At 39.9% G+C, this 20,882-nt stretch overlaps 1 protein-coding gene across 2 annotated transcripts in view; it reads right to left on the reverse strand.

Moving 5' to 3' along the window:
• SGCD (sarcoglycan delta) overlaps positions 1-20,882 on the reverse strand; it is a 938,027-nt gene that overhangs the window by 371,476 nt on the left and 545,669 nt on the right. Inside the window, exon 1 of one of the 2 annotated variants that reach the window (XM_042948471.1) lies at positions 9,860-9,967. The exons of the other annotated variant lie outside the window; for it this stretch is intronic. The gene's annotated coding sequence lies outside the window, so the exon portion shown is untranslated. Of the gene's footprint in view, positions 1-9,859; positions 9,968-20,882 lie in introns of those variants that run through there. 2 annotated transcript variants of the gene reach the window in all.

Here is a 20,882-nt window from a genome sequence, read left to right on the forward strand (position 1 = left end):
AGGTGAATATTATTAAAATCATTTCATAAATTAAGATTCTGAGGTACTACGGAGTGAAGGAAAGTCCTCAAGGACAGCTCTAATTAGTATGCTGGTTAGGGTCTGGACTCAGAGTGAGGCCCAGTTTTCTTTCCACCGCATATGGAATGTGGCAAAGACTTGCCTTTCCCTGAATGTAACATGAGGTGTTTAGAATTACCATCCTTGTGTACTTAGTGCCGCATGTGCTTAAAATGGTGTATGCATGGCCACCGCCTGACAAGTCTGTGTTTTCCTTCAGATCCTCCCAAGCTACTGTTCAGGGCATTTGGAATACATCAGTGAGCTGAAACACAGATGCCTAATCTCACGGCAGTGGTGAGAGGCAGTGAAGGGGGAGACAGATAACAAATATGAAACCAAAGTATGTTACACTTATGTTACAGGGGACAAGTACTAGGGGTAAGGACTCCCCCTGATCAAAAGACAGGAAAAGGGGGATCAGAAGTATGGGGGTTGGGGGAATCAGAGCAGGTTCGATTCTTAAAAGCATGGGAAGGGTTAAACTCATGGAGAAGGTACTATCTTAAAAGACTTGAAGGAATCTGGAGAGCCACTGAAGCTTTGGCTATGCATAAAACGTGGACATCATTGTAACGTGGTTCTTGATGCTCCAAAGTGATGACTAAAAGAGAACATGTAAAACTGAACACCCTTAAAGAGGAAAGATAATTTCAAACACCTGACCACAATTTTCATTGTATCATTTTCACATGTGCACTTGGCATGCATCTACCCATCAGAGCCTCACCTATGGTCAGATTTTGTTTTTAAAGAATGTGACTTTTTAATGTTTATGTGAACAGTGAGGGAGGGGCAGAAGAGAGGGAGACAGAGGATCCAAAGCAGGCTCCGCGCTGACAGCATAGAGGCAGATGCAGGGCCTGAACTCACAAACCACAAGATATAACCTGAGCTGAAGTTGGATGCTTAATCTACTGAGCAACCCAGGCGCCCCCATGGCCACCTTTCTTAACAGGAGTGACAGTCCTTTGCAGCAAACCAGCTGTGTCATACAAGACCAATGTTTCTTAAATCCCTGTGATGACTCCAACCAGAATCAGTAATGAGGATCCCAGTTGAGCGTCTAGAACTCTTCTGTGACTTGGGGATCAAGCCATGTAATAATAATGAACATGACTCAAATACTTAAGACCGGACAATGAGATGCAAGCTGGAAGGGGACACAAGCAATATAAAGTTGAAATCATTATTTAACAGGAGAAAACCAGGTTCAGGGAGACCAGAGAGTAAGTCAGAAATAAGGCCAAAGTGGGCCAGAGAACCACAGGCTTCCCACAAATCCGGGCTTTGGTCTTTTCAGCTGTTTGACATCACTTTCATCAACCACCACGGGCACACCTTCAGAACAAAACCCAACGGCAAATCACAAGAAACCTATTGGTTTGCTAGCCCAAAGAAAGCATGCAAATCTGATGACAAATGCTTGTTTAATGGTTACCATGTGCCAGACACTGTTCTAGATGCTTTACTGAACCTATATAATTCTCACAGTCATGTAATTATGAGGAAGGCACTATTATTATCCCCACTTTACAGCTGAGGCAACTGAGAAACAGAGAGGTTAAGTCATCGACCCAAACACAGTTAGAATGTTAAAGCAAGAATTTGAATTTAGATTGTCTGGCTGAAAAACCAATCCTCCTAACTCATGTTAAATGATCCCACATAGAAGTGTCTACTTGGTCAGAGCAGCATGATGACTAATGAAAAACATGTTTTTGTGACAGTTTGAGCATGAATTTCTCAACATGGATATGAACTGTAAGACAATTCATCGATACTACAAATACTACAGCAACAGGAGTTGCTGGGGTACATGTTCCTTAAGTACAGGCATCTTTCCCAGGTAATAAGCCATCTTTGATGTGTCTCTGGAACCCACAAACTTTTACAGCATCATGAAAAACAGCTACAACAAATTAGGTGCATCTTTTAATAGTGATTCAATAGTTCCATAAAATTAGAATTGATCCAGTAGATTTTCCCTTGACAATTGTGTTTGGTAATGATCTTTTGCTGTGCTCTCAAATATTTGCAATGAAATCTGTGGTCTGAAAGGAAATGCTATTTACCTCATTTTTAGTTATGTTATTTGTATGTATGTATGTAAGGAGGTATTTACATTTTTTTGTTTTGTTTTAAATCAAGGCATCCAGAAACAAACACGCTAACAATAATAGGGAAGTTATTACGTACTTGGATAAGTACCTGGCATGCCTCCATATATGTATGCATGTATGTCTATTAAGCTATAATTTACTTCCAGTGAAAAACACAAATATTAAGTATTCAGCTCAAGTTTTACAAATCTGTACATCTGTGTAAACAATATCTGATCAAGGCAGGGAATGTTTCCAGAACCCTAGAAAGTTCCCTTATGCCCCTTCCTAATTAATCCCCATCCCTAGAGGCAGTGACTGTTCTGATTCCTAGCACAATAAAAAATTTAATTCCATGTACAATACTATGATGTGATTACTCCAAGGAATATCTGACTTCAAAACCTGTACACTAGGCATGCTGTCCTACTGCATTTTTGCTCAGTAGATACCTACCCATGACCTACTCGACAGTGCCCTCTAAGAGAGTCAGGTCATAATGCTTTAATTTCTTTCCTATGCATCTAGAATGGTACTTTACCATTTAAGTACCACCCTTAAAAGAACTATAAAAGAAAGGTGATTCAAATCTTTTTTTTTTTTTTTTTTTTTTTTGAGAGAGAGAGCAAGAGCACCAGAGCAGGGGAGGGGCAGGGAGAGGGAAAGGGAGGAGAGAGGGGGAGAGGTAGGGGGAGGGAGAGAGAGAGAACATATCTTAAGCAAGTTCCACACCCAGCACAGAGGCCAATGCAAGGCTTGATCTCACAACTGTGAGCTGAAATCAAGAGTCAGACACTTAACCAACCACTTAACCAGACACTAACTAGGTGTCCCTCAAATCATTTTCTATGTTCTGAGGTTCAGAAAAGAAACCCTACTGAAAGATTACTATTGAAAACACCTATAGATCAGGAGGGTGGGGTTAGTGAATAAAGTGGACACATAACCCTCTCAAAGTAATGGAAACAACTCAGATCCTACTACTTGCCATGCTGTGGGAGACCAGACTAGTGACACCCTTCTTTACCTCTTTCTAGATTATCTAGATTTATAGATAATATCTCAGAATGTCTAAATCCTTTGTAATTAGTTAAGAAAAAAACACTTGGTAATCCAAAATGTGCCTTTAGGCCAGCCCTTAGACTGGGATCTGCTGTTCGCATCCTTGGCCTAGCGAATACCAGGTGTAGTTTTGCCTACAACAGAAGTGATGCCACAAGCCTTTGAAGATCAGGGCCAACTTTGGGAGTTAATGTGTGTCATTATGTGGTCATTACTTAAGGATATTAAGAAACATCCTTAATAGAGAGAAGAACTGGCAACAGGAAAATGGAATGAAATTTAAAGAGAGAGAGAGCGAGCTGGAACGAGTATAGGACAAGAGAGATGATGGTGGACAACCACAGGTAAGAACAGGAAAGAAAGGAACACAGTGTGACTCTGCCTGTCCGCTATTCCTAAGTTCTAAGTAGTCTTCTTACATGGAACATGCCACTCCCACTACCACAACCCTAACCGGAGTTAGGACAACAGGGTGGTGTCTAATGTTTGCTTGGATGAAGGAGCTAACAGCTGATATTTATTCACTGAGCTCAAGAAGTACAGTTTCCGTGGCTAAATACTTCAACCCCAGCTGGTAACTAACTGCAGGGTTTCCAAGAGTTCAGAAATATGTTATTTAGAATTCAGGGTGCTCATGAGAGAGTCTGATCCTATTACCTCGCAAAGGAAAGTGGGCTGAACAAGGAGGGAGTTTCTAATCCCTGGCAATATAGTTTTTTATCAGGAAACTGTGCTTGTGTTAATAGGTGCCACTGCATTATCAGTTACAAAGAAGAATAAAGCCTTAGCTCCACATTCACCTACACACCCAGAGCTCCATTAGGACAGCCACCAGCAAAGGTTTTCAAGCAAGCCAATCTCACAGGATTTATACACTTAGTGAACCGTGGTGACACCTTCCTCCCCAAGTCCTACAAACCTCTCTGACAGCAGGCCAGGGGCCACAGATTACAAGGCTTCTTTATATAAAGTGGTTCACACTTGGCAATTGGAATTTGAAATAATAATGAAGACAATCACTTCTTTGTGTGGCAGCAAAGGTGAAAAAGCACAGTGGAATCTGGAGAGAAATTCAGGCAACGCAGAAAAAGTAACTTGGATAACTCAGGGTAAAATATTCTTTCCTCTGCTGATTGTGCCCATACTTCTTTTTATCTTGGTTTGCCCATTTCATTCTTTGCCAGTCTGTCTCATGCTGTCTTAGTCAATATTAAATGTGTGTGTGTGTGTGTGTGTGTGTGTGTGTATCTCCTTCTGCTATAAGATCATCTCACCTCCCACTCTTCCTTCTTACTGTGCCACTTCTCCCATAAAATCACTCTCTTCCCCTTAGGTTAATAGACGTTTGGTGTTCTGTTCATGGAATATGCACCTGGCAGATGACTGGAACTGACTTCAGGGAATCATATTTTTGTCAAGAGGAGTTTAAGTAGAATGTGTTCAAGAAAGGTAAGGAGAATAGCACAGGAAAAGAGGAGGGACATATGAAATAATTCAAGATGCCCATCCTTGGGAAAGGAAGACTTGGACCTTCATAAAGTAATGGGAGAGCTTTAGAATTCCAAAAACGATAGATTATGAGAAACAGAAAACACTCTAGTGGCATCAGATCCCATTGTATAGGTGGGAAAACTGAGATCCAGCAATTAGTGAAGTCAGGACCTATCCCAAAATTTCTGACCACTTCTATCTTTACTCCCTTTCTCCACCTCACTTCTGCACCAAGTACCATCACCCATCTCAAATGTGGCTCCAGAGTACATGACAAAGGGCATAGGTTACAAAGCACAGACATGAACATTGGCTCAATTTGAGGAGATCTGAGATGAGAAATGACACCCCAGCTGCCTTGCAGAGTAGAGAGGTTCTCCATTATTGAAGGCACTGCCAACCCATGTGGCTGATATCTGTCAGCAATGCTATAAATGGCATCCCTGCAGTGGATACTGATTTAACCACATCTTAAACAAACCCAGTTCTGTGCACAGTGTCTGGCTGGCTTCAAAAGAATCACTCAGAGAGCTTTTAAAAATATAGAGACTCTCCAACTCTAATCTCTGAAATTCTGATTCAGGAGGTTTTGAGAAACCATGGAGGCTGGTGATTTCTGAGGAAACTTCCAATACTAAGATTCCAGTATGTTTCTCATTTGTTTTTTGTTTTTTTTTTTTGGTTTTATTTTGCTTTTGAGGCTTGCCTTCCAAAGTATCACTAAGTTATCATTACTGAGGAGATGCATATAACATGTAGTCCACACCAGACTCATAGTCAAGAAACAAGAAGCATTGCCATTGTCGCAGACTGCCTGTGTCCCTTAGACAGTCTTTTGATCTCAGTGTTCACTTTCCGGATCTCAGTGTCTGCTTCCATAAAGTGGAAGGAATAGATTATTTAGGCAGTGTTTTTCAAATGTATTTGTTTATTTGATTTTGTTGTTGTTGTTGTTGTTGTTGCTGTTCTTGTTTTGTTTTTTGTTTTTAAGCATTTGTGGCCCCAAATGTCCATGCCTGTCCTACAGGCATCCTCCCTGGTGTTCACTGATAATAGATAGGCTCTGATAGGCTCATCATCTGGCAGAAATCTCGATCTGAATTTGTGGGTTCCTACTCCATACCCAGAGGGTGAAGCATGGTTGGCTGCAACCCAGTATGGTAGTATCATCGCATGGGACCAGTGGGTACACAGTCCAGTTCTGGGTGTGTATTCTGAGATGCGAGGGGAAGTCTACATGGGACAAGATCCCTTCCTGATGAAAGGGACAAAATCTCATGAGGAAAGGTGTTTTCCCCTTCATGCCCTGCCACCTGTGCCCTGACTTAGACACGATGCACGGACATGAGCACAGGAAGGTCAGCTAAAGGGCAGAAGATGGGGAAGCAGAAAGGAAGCTGTGTTCACTGGGGACAGTGCTCAGTTGTCACACTAGCCCTGGACTGTCCAAGCATGACCTATACCTGTCCACACCAAAAGCAACACCTTATACCTTCAGACTTCTGTGAGCAGAGTTTCTATTACTGTAGCCAAACACAAGTTTCACAGGTACTGCCTTAGAACTCCCTTTTCAGATGAAATCTCCTGCAAAACCCCAATACAGAAAACAAGTCAAAGTAGCTGGGCTACAGTAGAAATACGGAGAGGGTGTTTCCAGTCCCAGAACCATCCTTCCCCAGATTCCTGACAAGGTTCTTCCACGGAACCAAAACCAGCCAGGACCAGCATCTCTTAACGTGGAGACCCCATGAGAGATCCTCAAATCTTCCCTGAGACCTGAGAGTTCTTCACCAAATCTGTTCTTGTGTTTTTCTTTCTTTCTTTTTTTTTTTGATGTGATTATTTGGTGTAAATTTTGTCCTAGAAAATATAGGTCAGATTCACAACTAATGCCTACTACCACACAGCTTTGGTGTCTGTATTTGTATTAACCATGTGATCGTGTGGGTGACAAATGACTCCATTCTAATTTTTATGAAGAGAGAAAGGAGAAGAATGTGACACAACATAAAATGGCATATTCCTTCAAGGTGCAAATAAAAGGACAGAGTGAAGGTAGATGGGAAGAGAAAACAGCTGTTGAAGAATCAAGTGTCTGTCCAGGATATAGAAATGTAAGTGTGCTGGGATCAAAGTAATCTCTGGGTATGTGTTAGTCCCATATTCATGGTGTAAACCTTATTAAATTCCATGGGGCGCCTGGGTGGCTCAGTCGGTTAAGCATCCGACTTCGGCTCAGGTCGTGATCTCGTGGTCCGTGAGTTCGAGCCCCGCGTCGGGCTCTGTGCTGACAGTTCAGAGCCTGGAACCTGTTTCAGATTCTGTGTCTCCCTCTCTCTGACCCTCCCCCGTTCATGCTCTGTCTCTCTCTCTCAAAAAAAAAAAAAAATAAATAAACATTAACAATTTTTTTTTAGAATTCCAATAATGCATCTTCTACATAAGAAACCAAAGTTCATAATCTGAATGTTATGAGATATATTTCTCTGTATTTAATGCAAAATTTTGTTTTAGGACTATGTTTATTCAAGAATGATTAAAACAGAGAGGTAGTATCTAGGTGGGTATTTTCGGTTTGTACATATGTGACAGTACAATAAAATAATTAAGTCGATAATGAGGGCATTGATTTCCCCCACAAACACCCTGTTATGAAAGGGGTTTCCGTATTACTCATACTCAAGAAATTCTGCACTACAGGATGGCCCAGGTCTCTTCCGGATGGTCAAATCCAAGATTCTATGAACCTCCTAACCTTATGAAAGTAGAATTAAACACTTTCACCAATAAATGGTACAGGTATGACCTTAGAGATGTTTTTTTTTAATTAAAAATAATTTAAATAATTTCATTCACCAAAATAAAGTCTATGTATCCTTTTATCTTCCTCTGAAAAACTTTGTCTTTACGACAAAGTGTCCATGGGCAGGGCCTAGAACCAACTGGTCACCACAATCACTCACCCATCCACACCTGGTCCAGTCACTCAATACTCCCAGTGGGAATACCTCTGGATGGAAGAAAGAGGGGTTAAAAATAAAGCCTTAAGAGCCTGCTCCCTTGCTGCTTGGGAAATCTGAACCCCTGGGTGTTGCCGTTCTTACAAAATGTGCTTTCTGATTGCTTCCAGAAGGCACAGCGGGGTAGACTGGCCACAGGGTCTCCCAGCGTGTTAGAGGGTAAAACGATTCTCGCCGAGACCGTGGTTTATCCACGCACTTCAAGCGAATGAATTGGTGCCTGCTGGTTTGTGCTGTTTCTAGTCCGCAGGCTTCATTCCTGGTCACCGTCTCCTCCCTCTGCCCTCGCTGCCCCCTGTGCAGAGTGGCCACTCCTCTACCCTGTTGCCTGCACCTCTGCCCTGATTCCTTCTCCTCTACCCTCCCACCCCTTCTTTTTCTTTTCAAATGTCAAGGGAGCTTGATTCGCCCCTCCTATACTTCCAAAAAAGGGAAACTATAAAGTTTCTTCCAAGTTTTAGGCGCTGCCGTTCAAAATTCTGTAACCCAGAGCTGCCATTTCACGCCTGCTCTGCTCAGTGCTTGACACAGGCTAAATTTAGACAAGTATGACATTAGAGCTCACTTGAGTCTCCTTTTTCACTGGCAGTGGGCTTGGCTATGGCTCATGTCGGTTCCTAATGTGTCCTGGCATTCTGCTCACCCAGTAGGCACTTAGGAAAAACACCAATGTAGTCACTGTCTATGCTGACTTCCAAATGCACATTTGTTTCTGTCCCACATCCTGTGTGTCCCAAACCCTCGCCACCCAACATAACACAGAGATAAGACTGATGAAAAAAATGTTTGCATTCCACTCTTCGAGTAAGCACCCCTGCTGGCCCCCATTTCCCAATTCCTTCCTCCAAGTGCACAACTGTGGAGAAAATGAGGGCTGAGAGTGCGGACTTTCCACCGAGAGGACAGAGGTCGGCCTGCACAGACGTCTTACACAGAAGATGAAGAGCTCCAGCCCTGTATCCCTCATTCACCCATCAATCTGGACTGTTAGCTCCTCACTGAGAGATTTTAAAACTAAAGTAAACACGCACCTGAATCCATTCATTCAACTCTTTCTCCAGCTTGACTCTTGGCCAAGACCCTTTGGAGAGCACAAGAGCTGTCACCAATTGCTCTGCCAGTAATCACAAAGCTGGAGTGAGATTTTGCCCAGCCCTTCCTGAGCTGAACGAGTTTCTTAAGTGCAATTACACAGTGTATTTTCCAAATGCTAAGCACAGAATAAGGTAGAGCTTTCCCGGGGTGGGGTATAAAAACCTGTATTGCATTATAGCTGATACATATGAGGAAGGATTATTTAAAAAGTTGGGTTTTTTTAAAGCACTCTTTCCAGTAAAGTGCAAAATAAAATCAATTAAGGAGCTAAAATTCACCCCATCCTATGTGTCTTATAGCAATGATTATGAAGAAACTACTGTTTTCTGTTTCCCTTTAGTTGTCTCTATTTCCAAAATACAGAAGTAGTTTTTGAGAGTAAAACTGCCACTAACTTTTCAACTCAGGATAGTTGAAAACTATTATAGAAACAGAATTACAAATGTTGATCCAGCATATTTCTAGGCAAACCTATCAGTGGGCTCCTTAATGACAGCCCAAATCCCGTAGAATAATAAGAGATGCCAGGAACTCATACACACATATCTGCTCCCACACTCTGAAAATGTAATCCAAAATAGAAACTTCCAATTCTGATTCCTTGCTAAAATGAAAGCTATTTTCTGCTAAAAACACCCCTCTCAAAGCTCTCATGAAACAAAGAACACAGATAGTTTCATCTCAAATGATCTTTCGTGCCAACGAACCGTCCTTCCACGCAGATAAGTTACAGAAGGTGGGAACAGGGTGACCGCCCAAGGATTCGCAAACTTTTCTTTTCCCGTTTGTGTTGCTAGCTAAATCCCAACTTCCAAAAGTGTCTCAGTCCTGCTGGAAATCAGAACTTAAAGAGGGTATGGGGGAGGAAAAAAAAAATTATTACAAGTCCACACCGAACGTTTGAAGGGATGGAGTTCTAACTTGCAACACACACGCACACCGGCCAAAAACTCCCAGTACTTGCAAACAAACAGCAGGCTGAGAAAGTGAAAAGAAGCATGGAAATGTAAAAACTTAACAGTGCCCTACCTCGCTTGTCTGCTTCACAAAGCGCCTGATGAAAATCGCCCACAAGCCCAGAGTGAGCCGAGAGGCTCTGAAGGAGGCGGCCGCTCAGCCCGCGGAGCGTGAGCAGGCCCAGCCTGTGTTCAGAAGCTGCCCCAGTCAGATTTTCCAACTGCAGAATTGCAGCCAAGTCCCTGCCCATGCCTGAAGAATTTCCTGAACAGCATTCCCGTTCTTTCTCTGACGGCTTTGAAACCGTACTCTGTCTGTACTTCAATAAGGCTTTGTCAGGCCAACTCAGAGCTACTGGTCTGTCTCCAGCTATCAATGGGAAACACATGTGTCAAGCACAGACTCGCTCCCCTGCAACAGCGTCCGTGGCGTCTGCTGGGCTCACGTTCCCAACCCCAAGGGAAAGGGCTTCTAGAACCAATTCGGATCGTTCAGCCATTCTCCAGGTTCTGCTCTGTGCTGCCAGATGCCGGAGAGGAGTCTTCTGCTGCTCAGCACTGCCCATTTTTAACTTCTTCCCCTGGCAGGCCCGGGCTCAGCCCTGTGAGCCCACTGAGCTCTTGCCAGCCCTGATAACGAGCCTATTTACAGCTGAGAGATGCGAATTCTAATTGAATCTCCCTACCTGCCTTTGCCTCAGTCATTGCTCAAAATCTCAATTGCTGGAGGGGGAACAGTAGTTTTAGTATTTCTAGATTTTGGTTCAGTACTTCAGAGTTCTCCCCTCATCCTAGTATGTGCATCTTGGCTGCTGCAACTAAAAATAATGCAATTATTTTTCAGGCATTTTAGTTGCTGTCTGCTCTGTAACTGTGCTGGTCCAGGAATGTAACATTTCTCATGCTCTTGAGACGTGTGATGGTTACAGGGAACAGAAAGGAGAAAATAACGTACCTTTAATCAGGATAGGGCCTAATTCTGTGCACCTGTGATTATTTCCGGATGACATTCCATCAAGATGTCCTGTGTACACTCTGCTGGATTTCGTGATCGACTTTTGACGTTTCCTCTTACCATCAAACACGAGAAAATCTTGAAAGATACCATGAGGACACCCCTCTTCTCCTACACTGAAAACCCCATTTATAAAGAGTCAAAGCTAAGTTGTCAAGGTAACACTGTAGGAAAGGGATGATTTATAGAGAAAGCCTCATCTGTTTTGAGGGGGTTTTTTTAATTAATATTTTATGTCCTAAAATCACGTCCCATTAGCAACTTATTTTAAAGAACGGGCTCACCAGATTTTAGAAAGTGTCGTGTGTTCCTGAGGGGCTGTTGTAAATAACAGGATCCGGTGGGGTCTTGAATTTAGCATCAAATTGCAATGGGTGCTCACAGCAGGATTAGATTTTTGCTTTGGGAAGCAGTGTATGTATGTGTGTGGGGAGGGGAGCACGTGCACCTCTACGGTCAGGATGCAATTATAGAATCCGAGGACTCCAGAGTTGGAAGGAACCCCAGAGATCATCCAATCCAAATTGTTTCTACCCTTCATTTTGTAGAGGGAAATGGAGACCCAGACAGATGAGATGACTCATCCAGAGATGCAAAGACAGTTAATGCTGGAGCTGAGGTTGGAAAATGGGCTTTTGGCTAATTTTCTATGTGCTTTCTCCATCCCAGCATCATTGGGGAAGGGCAATGCCATCTAACCTTCCCAGGAATAGGCTTGCAATCAGTTCACCTTGGTCTAATCTTAACTTTGTCTCTCTTACTGACTGTGAATCTTGGCCAGCTTGCTTAACCCCTAAGGACCTCAGTTTCCTCATCTATAAAATGGAAACAATGATAGATTCTACCTCGTGGAATTGTTGAGGAATTTGGTGAGATAACTCACGTAAAGTGGCCTATAAGATACATTAAATATGATATTTAATTATATATTTATATATATATATAATTATATATATATAATTAATTATATTTATGAAATATTATTGCAATGCCTATAAATTTCAACTTAGTTTTCTCTCAATGGGGCAAATATTGGACTCTTTCTCTTAACTCAAAAAGCAAAACTGTGCTCTTACATCTAGTTTGAGCTCTTAAGCTATTTGTCTAGTTTTCTGCCACTTTACCTTTACGTAATAGGGGCCTATCTCCTTAAACATAGGCAAGTATCCTAATACCTTCTTGGAACATTAAGCCCACCGCATACCTACTTTTCATTTACTCCCTGAACTTAACACTCAAGGCTTTCCTCAAGATTAACTCACAGGAAAGGAAAACAGTGAGACCAAATCTGCCGTCACTTACATGAGGCTGAACAAAGTGCCATTTGCAGAGAACTGGACTTGGTCTGGAACCTGAAGAGCTCAAGATTACCACTCTAAAAATAGGAAACCACTAACAATTACAATTCCCTGTTTGGTAACTGTGACATCCTCAATTAACAACAACCATCCCTCCCCCCGCCCGCCACCCCATCCCCCACACACTCCAGAAACTGAGAAAGAAAACTTACTGAGCAAACAGCTGCAATAAATTCTAAAGAATCAGATGTCTACCTGGGGTTCCAGAGTCTTTGTCTTAGAGCCAACAGCAGCAAGCAGTTAATGAACCACTAGCTACTTATTAATCATGTTTAGTGTGCCAAACTACTTTCGCAGAAACAAAATAGGTCGAGAAGTTAAATTTGAGAGGTTTACAAATGTTTTAGGAATCGGGTAAACAAACCAACATAAAGCAGCTGGAAAAAACAAGCTCCGACTTATACAAAGGCTGGACAATGGTGATGTGATTCAAAAGGTGCGTCCCCAGTACCTTTCCCCCCAAAATACTTGCTACATGGCTCATTTCAGGGGGGATATTTGGAGAAAGATGGATCGGTTGTGACCAGCCTCATCACTGAAACTCAAAAATCCTGAAAAGTTATTTACCTGTTCTAATGGTAAGAAAAATTATCCAAAACTTGAAAAGAAGGCCAAAAGATAATCATGTGCTTTCAATGTTTTATGTGGTGCTTGTCACATGCTCTCTCAAGAATTATCTAAAGGAAATGTGCTTTGCTCCATTTACTACTTGCTACTAAATAAAGGTCCAGAATTTAGTGAAGTTATGTTACTTTAAAGACTTTTTTCTGTGACAGGTACAAATTATTTTTATCCAGTAGAAAAAAAAATAATCCCATGTGGTTTACTGCCCTGTGAAACATTAATCCGTTTTGTGTCCCAGCTAGTAATCTTGTACTAACATTCTTTTATTAACACACTCATAAACAAAGAGCTCCTCAAATGTTCTTGGACCCAGTCTTACCATCATACTGATGTCCTCATCAATTAATGAGTCAAATTAAATTTCTGACATCTTTTTACTCTTGTAAAGTCATGTTTTTAACTTCCAAAATGATAGTGTGATGTGGTTTCATTTTCCCCATCTGCATGATGAGTGTTATAAATCTCGTGAGATAATGCATAATAAAGCACTTAAGGTGTAATATTTGTTTTTTTTTTTTTAGTTTTGTAAACGACTCTAGGGATTACTAGACTAGATCACTCAATAATCTCCTTCCTATTACATCTTCCAATCCTGTCTTTAGATTCTACAATGGCCACTTCTGCTAGAATTCTTCCATGGATGTTGACCTCCTAGCTTCTCAGAAACTTCTACTTTTAATGTTCTAAAATTAACAACTGAAAATACATCTCCCTATGACACGTCCCAATTCTAAAGCCACTAACTATAAAGGTCAATTTAAAATTCCGACTTTAAGAATCATGTGAGTGAGAAAACTTCATTCTCAACTAGAACATCAACTCCATGAGGACACGGATTCTTGTCTACACCATCTCCTGCCATTGTTTCCAATGTCTATGACTGGGAAGTAGTTGGACCTCGTATTTACCCTCTGAATCAATGGAAGCCTTGGACTTCCTTGAAAAGGGAGGTCCTAAATCATCCTTTGTGAAGAACTACTTGACTACAATTTCAACTTCTCTGGTGCCATTGGATCATTTCTGCTCATGACAGTGCAGATTCCTCTTACCACCTCATTTGCCTCTTCTAGGAATGCTTCAGTTTGGCTAGTTTTCTCTTAAAATCTGATGCCGAGAGTTGAACAAACTCTTCAGGTGTGCTAGGTCTAATTTGGGGGCAGAGGAACAAAACTCTCTCTCATTTAGGAACTATGTTTCTATTAACGCAGTCCATGATAATCTTAGCTTTGGTGGCGGTAACCTTGAGTCATACAGAGAAGCCAGCTCGCAGAGCCTCTATCACAGATGCGCTTACATCTCCTACCTGGTTTACATCTGTGATTCTCCAGCCTACCTTTACGTTAGAATCATCTGGAGGGAGCTTTTAAAATGACCAGATCCAGGGGCACACACCTGAGACTTTGATTCTACTGGAATGGGGGACAGGAACCCCGTAATCCAGGTGATTCTAATACCAGCCAGACCTCAAAATCATGAAGTTGCAGCGATAACTTCTAAAACATAATCCTAAGCATGTCACTTTGCGAACTAAAATCCTTAAATGTCTTTCTTACTATTTCCTGAAAGGTAAAGACAACAACTGTCACCATGACTTGAAAGGCCTGGCTTCATCTGGTCCCTTGTCTACATCTTCTGTCTCATCTGCTGCCACTCTCTCTTCTTCAAAGAAATCGTGTATCTTCCCACTTGAGAATCTTTTACAAAGCTGTTTTCTCCTTCTGGAAAGACTTTTCTTTTTCCTAGAAGTTACCCTCACTCTCATGTTTTCAGTTCTTTAACTCCTATTCAACCTTCAAATGTATACTCCATTATCACTTCCTCTAGGATTTAGTTATCCCTGAACACAACAGCCCCCCATTACCTATGCCCAAAGACCAATACTTATCATAGATTTGATTACACACTTATTTGTATTTTTATTGGATCCATGTCAAAATGTCCTGATACAAAATGAATCTTTTCCATGAGAGCAGAAACCTCTTACTCTCTATTGGGTCCTAGTTCCTTCCACTGTGCCTAGCTCAAAGGAAGTGCACAAAATATACTTTTAAGTATGTGAATGCAGGGTTTGGTTTTGTTTTTTTAACCCAAGTGCAAGAATATGCACACAACTCCACTTTATCTTCAAGTTTCAGACTTCATTTAATCTTTCTGACATGCTAAAACATTGTATTGTACTCAGGATATGGAGTTCTCTTATACAATGTAAATATTCCCCCAAAACTAACAAGCCTTTTACATGTTTATCTACAAGACTTTGTGCAAAATTACCAAGTCAGGTTTCTAGCAAAGACCTTGAGGTCTGAGATACAAGGTAGAATGGCTATGATTATAGGGTAGAGTGTTTGTTGTGTCACTTACTTGGGAGGGCAGGCTGAGATACTACTTTGGGGTCATCAAGAGGCACAAAGTAGTTACGGCACAAATCTGAAAAGAGGTATTTGCCAAGAATCTTTTGGTTACAGCAGTCAGAACTCATTCAAATTAGCATCCGGGAAAAAGAGGGGGTTCCTAAATCATGTAACTCTAATCTTAAGGTGGGTGCAGCACAATAGTTCTAATACAATCAAGGCTCTATTTCCCTCTTCTCTAGGCTTCTCATGGTTTCATTCTTAGTTTTGCTTTACTGGGACATAAAACGTCCACAGGTGATCTCAGTCTTACATGGAAAAATAAAAGATCTTTTCCAGAAAGCATTCTAAGTAACCCAGCTTGAGCCACATGCTTATCCCTGAACAAATCTCTATGGTTGAGGGATGACGTACTCGTGTTGTTCATATTTGGCTCATATGACAATCCCAGAGACTAAAAGGAAGAAATCAGCTCCATATGCACCACATGGACTCAGTAGGCTAATGAGGGAATTGAGAAAAAGTGGAAGGCAGAAAAAAGTCCCATATGCACTATGGATGATAGGGCACCCAAGACATATTCATAATCTTGCCCAGGGAAAGTTCTTTAAGAAGTGTTCTGAAACAACATTTAATTTAAGGATAGAAAAGCATTTACTATTTGTTCTTCCAATCCCTGAGCATTTGAGTTAATCTAATAGCAGGTGATTACAAGAGTAACATTATGCTAGCCGTTCATTTCACAAATAATACCTGATGCAAAATGACACTCACCCAGCTTTGGCCCTTCCAAACAGAACAAATACAGCTCTGCTTTTCATTTGCCAAAGACAACATTATCTGGTTGATTCAGAAGAGACTTTATCTTTGGAGGAAGTCTAGCTCAGTGACAAATCAGTGACCCACAGTTTTGAGAATATCTCCATTGGCCCTAGTGTCTAAATCTGAAATCATTTTCTGTTTTGGAAATTCAAATCTATGCATGGTACAGAATGAAGGTTTCTCAAGCTATGTCAGTACTTTGAGAAGGAATTGACGCACTTGGTAATTAATATGACTAGTAATAAAATTCACTGTAGATCTATCTTTTTAAAAGAAATTAATTAAGTACTGTAAAACAAATACTGGTATAGTTACACAAATGGTTCCATGCATTCTTTCCTTTTCAGCACCAAACACTAATCAATTCTCCCCAAATTCTTTTTGGCCAAAATATCTCACTGTATTACTGCTTGCTGAAAGTAAAATTCTTGAAATATCATATTTTTATTTGGAAGTAAAATTTATTGATCAATAAAAATGGGCCAGACTTCACGATAGGCACCCCGTGGTAGGCAGAAATAAATAAGGTCTGTACATGAAAAATGTTAGCACTGCTCATCTTTATTTTGATAGTCCATCAGTACTCAGTGGTACAAAATACAACTGTCTGATGTGGGAATTCCATGCTAATTATTAGCTGCCTGAATCCCTGAATCCTTGAGACCAAAGGCCTCAACACCAACTTCCAGCAACCATACACCAAAAAAAAAAAATAAATAAAAGTTGCCAACAAGAGAAAATGCAATGTTATACATTTCAAATTATTTGATCTTTAGAAGGAATTCATTTAAATATGTGAAAGATACACAGTTGGGCAAACTCACAACTAGCATAGTGTTTGGCATATAATAGTTGCTTAATATATGTTTAGTGTTTTACTAATAATAAACATTGCCAGTAACAAATAAGATTTTGACATTACCAACAAATAAAAGCTGAGGGAGTTCATCACCATTAAACTTGCCTTACGAGAAATGATAATCAGAGTTCAGGTAGAAACAAAACAACATGAAAACATAAATAACAACGTGAAAAATCAAAGTATAGAAAGTCACTGATAAAGGAAAACACATAGTCAAATTCCAGAATACTCTAATAATGTAATGGTGGTACATAAATCCTTCTTAACTCTAATTTCAAAGTTAAGAGATAAAAGCATAGAAACAGCTATAGCTACCATCATTTGTTAATGGGTGAATAATATAAAAATGTCAAGTATGAAATCAAAAGCATAAAATGTGGGGGGGGGGACAAGTAAAAGCGTAGAGTGATTTTGTATGCAATTAAAGTTAAGTAGTTATCAGCTTAAAATATACTGTTATAACTGTAAGATGTTTTATATAAGCTTTGTGTTAACCATAGACAATAAAACCTCTACTAGATACACAAATGATAAAAAGGAATCAAAACATACTACCACACACAAACACACACACACACACACACACACACACACACACACACACATCACAAGAGACAGTGAGACAGGAAGAGAAGAACAAAGGAACTACAAAAGAATCAGAAAGCAAAACAAAAAATGGCAATAATAAGTCCTTATCAATAATCATTTTAAATGTACATGAATTAAATTCTCTGATCAGAAGACACAAAGTGGCTGAATAAACAGAAAAAACAAAATGCCACAATATGCTGCCTACAAGAGACACATTTTAGCTTTGAGAAGACATGTACATTGACAGAGAAGGGATTAAAAATAAAAGGTATTCCATGTAAACGGTAACCATAAGACATCAGGAGTGGTTATAGTCACATCAGACAAAATAGACTTTCAGTCAAAATCTGTCACTGTATAATAATAAAGCGGTCTATTAATTATCAGCATTTAACCATTGTAAACATATATGCACCCAACATTGGAGCATCTCAATATATAAAGCTAGTATTAACAGAATTGATGAGAGAAATAGAGAGCAATACAGTAACAGTAGGAAAGCTTCAGTACCCCACTTACAACAATGAATAAATTATCCAGACAGAAAACCAATAAGAAAACAGTGGTTTCAAATAATGTTATAAATCAAGTGGACCCAGTAGACATACACAGAACATTCCAGGCAACAAAATACATGCTTTGCACATGTGTTCACAGAACATTTTCCAGGATAGATCGTATGTTGGGCCATAAAACTAGTCTTAACAAATTTAAGAAGATTAAATTCATATCAAGCATTTTTTCTGACCACAGTGGCATAAAATTAGAAATCAGTAACAGGGCAAAAGCTGAAAAACTCACAAATATGTAGAAACTATACCACACACTCCTGAGCAACAAATCGGTCAAGGAAGAATTCACAAGGAAAACCATAAAAGTATCTTGAGGCGGACAAACATGGAAACACAATGTACTGAAAATGATGGGATGCAGCAAAGTGGTTTTAAGAGGAATGTTTACAATGCTAAATATCTACACTAGGGGGAAAACATCTTTAACAACCTAACTTGACATATAAGACGACGAGAAAAAGAACAAACTAAGCCCAAAGTTAACAGAAGACAAGGAATAACAAAGAATAGAATACAAACAAATGAAAGAAAGACCAGAAAAACATGAGAAAAGAACAATGAAATGAAGAGTTGTGGTTTTTCTTTTAAAGATAAAACTGAGAAACCTTGGGCTAGACTAATACAGAAGACTCAAATAAATAAAATTATAAATCAAAGAGAAGATATTACAACTGATCCCACAGAAATACAAAGGATAAGACACTATCTTGACAAATTATCCATGGATAAATTTGGCAACCTAGAAGAAAATGGATAAATTCCAAAAAACATAGAACTTACCCAGACTGAATCATAAAGAAAGTGAAAATCAAAACAGATAATTATTAGTAAGAAGACTGAAGTAGTAATCAAAAACCTCAAACAAAAGCCCAGAACCAGACGGTTTCATGGGAAAATTATACCAAAAATTAAAAAAAAAAAAAAGGAATACCAATCCTTCTCAAACTCTTCCAAAACTTTAAAGAAGAGGAAGCACTTCCAAATGTATTTAACAAGGCCAGCACTACTCTCAAACCAAAGCCAGATAAGGCCACTGTAAAAACAGAAACAGGCCCAAATCCCTGATAAATACAGTTACAAAAAATCTTCAACAAAATATTAGCCAACTGAGGGGTGCCTGGGTGGCTCAGTCGGTTAAGCATCCGACTTCAGCTCAGGTCACGATCTCGCGGTTCGTGAGTTCGAGCCCCGCGTCGGGCTCTGGGCTGATGGCTCAGAGCCTGGAGCCTGCTTCCGATTCTGTGTCTCCCTCTCTCTTTGCCCCTCCCCCGTTCATGCTCTGTCTCTCTCTGTCCCAAAAATAAATAAACGTTAAAAAAATTAAAAAAAAATATTAGCCAACTGAACCTAACAGCACGTTAAAAGGACCATACATTATGATCAAGTGGGATTCATCCCTGGGATGCAAGAATGGTTCATCAGAGTAAATTAATGAAAATGACACACCACGTTAACAGAATAGAAAATAAAAATATTATCTCAATAAACACAGAAAAACACCTGATAAAAAATCAATATGTTTTCACGATAAGAAGTCAACAATAGAACCACCCTATGACCTATCAACTGCACTACTTAGTATTTATCCAAAGGACACAAAAATGCTGATTTGAAGGGGCACATGCACCACCATGTTTATAGCAGCACCATCAACAATAGCCAAATTATTGAAAGAGCCCAAATGTCCATCAAATGACAAATGGATAAAGAAGATGTGGTACATATATACAATAGAATATTACTCGGCAGTCAAAAAGAGTGAAATCTTGACATTTGCCACAATGTGAATACAACTGAGTGCTAAGAAATGCTAAGAAAAATGCTAAGAAAAATGCTAAGAAATGCTAAGAAAAATAAGTCAGGCAGAGAAAGACAAATATCATAAGATTTATATACATATATATATACATATATATACATATGTGTGTGTGTGTATATATATATATATATATATACACACACACACATATATACACACACACACACAATGGGATATTATTCAACAGTCAAAAAGAATGAAATCTTGCCATTTCCAACAATGTGGATGGAACTAGAGTGTATTATGGTAAGCAAATCAAGTCAGAGAAAGATAAATATCATATGATTTCACTCATATGCAGAATTTAAGAAACAAAACAGATGAACAAAAGAGGAAGAGAAGGAAAAATAAAGAGAGAGGGAGGCAAACCGTAAGAGACTCCTAAATAAAGAGAACAAACTGAGAGTTGCTGGAGGGTGTTGGATGGGTGGATGGGCTAAATGGGTGATGGGGAGTAAAGAGGGCACTTGTTGGGATGAATACTCTGTGTTATATATAAGTGAGAAATCACTAAATACTACTCCTGAAAAAAAAAATATATCACATTGGCCAAAAAAAAAAAGAAAAGAAAGAAAGAAAAAAGTATAAAAGCAACGTACCTCCACTTAATAAAGCCACACAGGACAATCCCATAGCCAACATCATGTTCCACAGTGAAAAACTGAAAGCTTTCCCTTTAAAATTAGGAATAAGACAAGGGTGCCCAACTAGAGGGAAGAGAATGGGGGGATGGGCAAAAAGGGTGAAGGGAAGTGTGAAATACAGGCTTCCAGTTATGGAATAAAGAAGGCATGGGGATAAAAGGTATAGCATAGGGAAAATAGTTAATGGTATTGCAATAGTCTTTCATGGTGACACGTGGTACCTCAGCATAATACTGAGTTGTTGCATCACTATGTTGTACACTTGAAACTAATGTGACATCGTGTGTCGACTATACTCAATAAAATATATCAGAGGACTCACCCACCCCCCCCCCCAAAAAAAAACACAAGGCAAAAGTGTCCACTCCTAATAAACTACTGAAAGTCCTAACCACAGCAATTAGGTAAGAAAAAGAAATAAAGGTCATCCAAATTGGA

Source organism: Panthera leo, chromosome A1 (assembly GCF_018350215.1).
Source record: "Panthera leo isolate Ple1 chromosome A1, P.leo_Ple1_pat1.1, whole genome shotgun sequence".
Lineage (NCBI taxonomy): Eukaryota > Metazoa > Chordata > Mammalia > Carnivora > Felidae > Panthera > Panthera leo.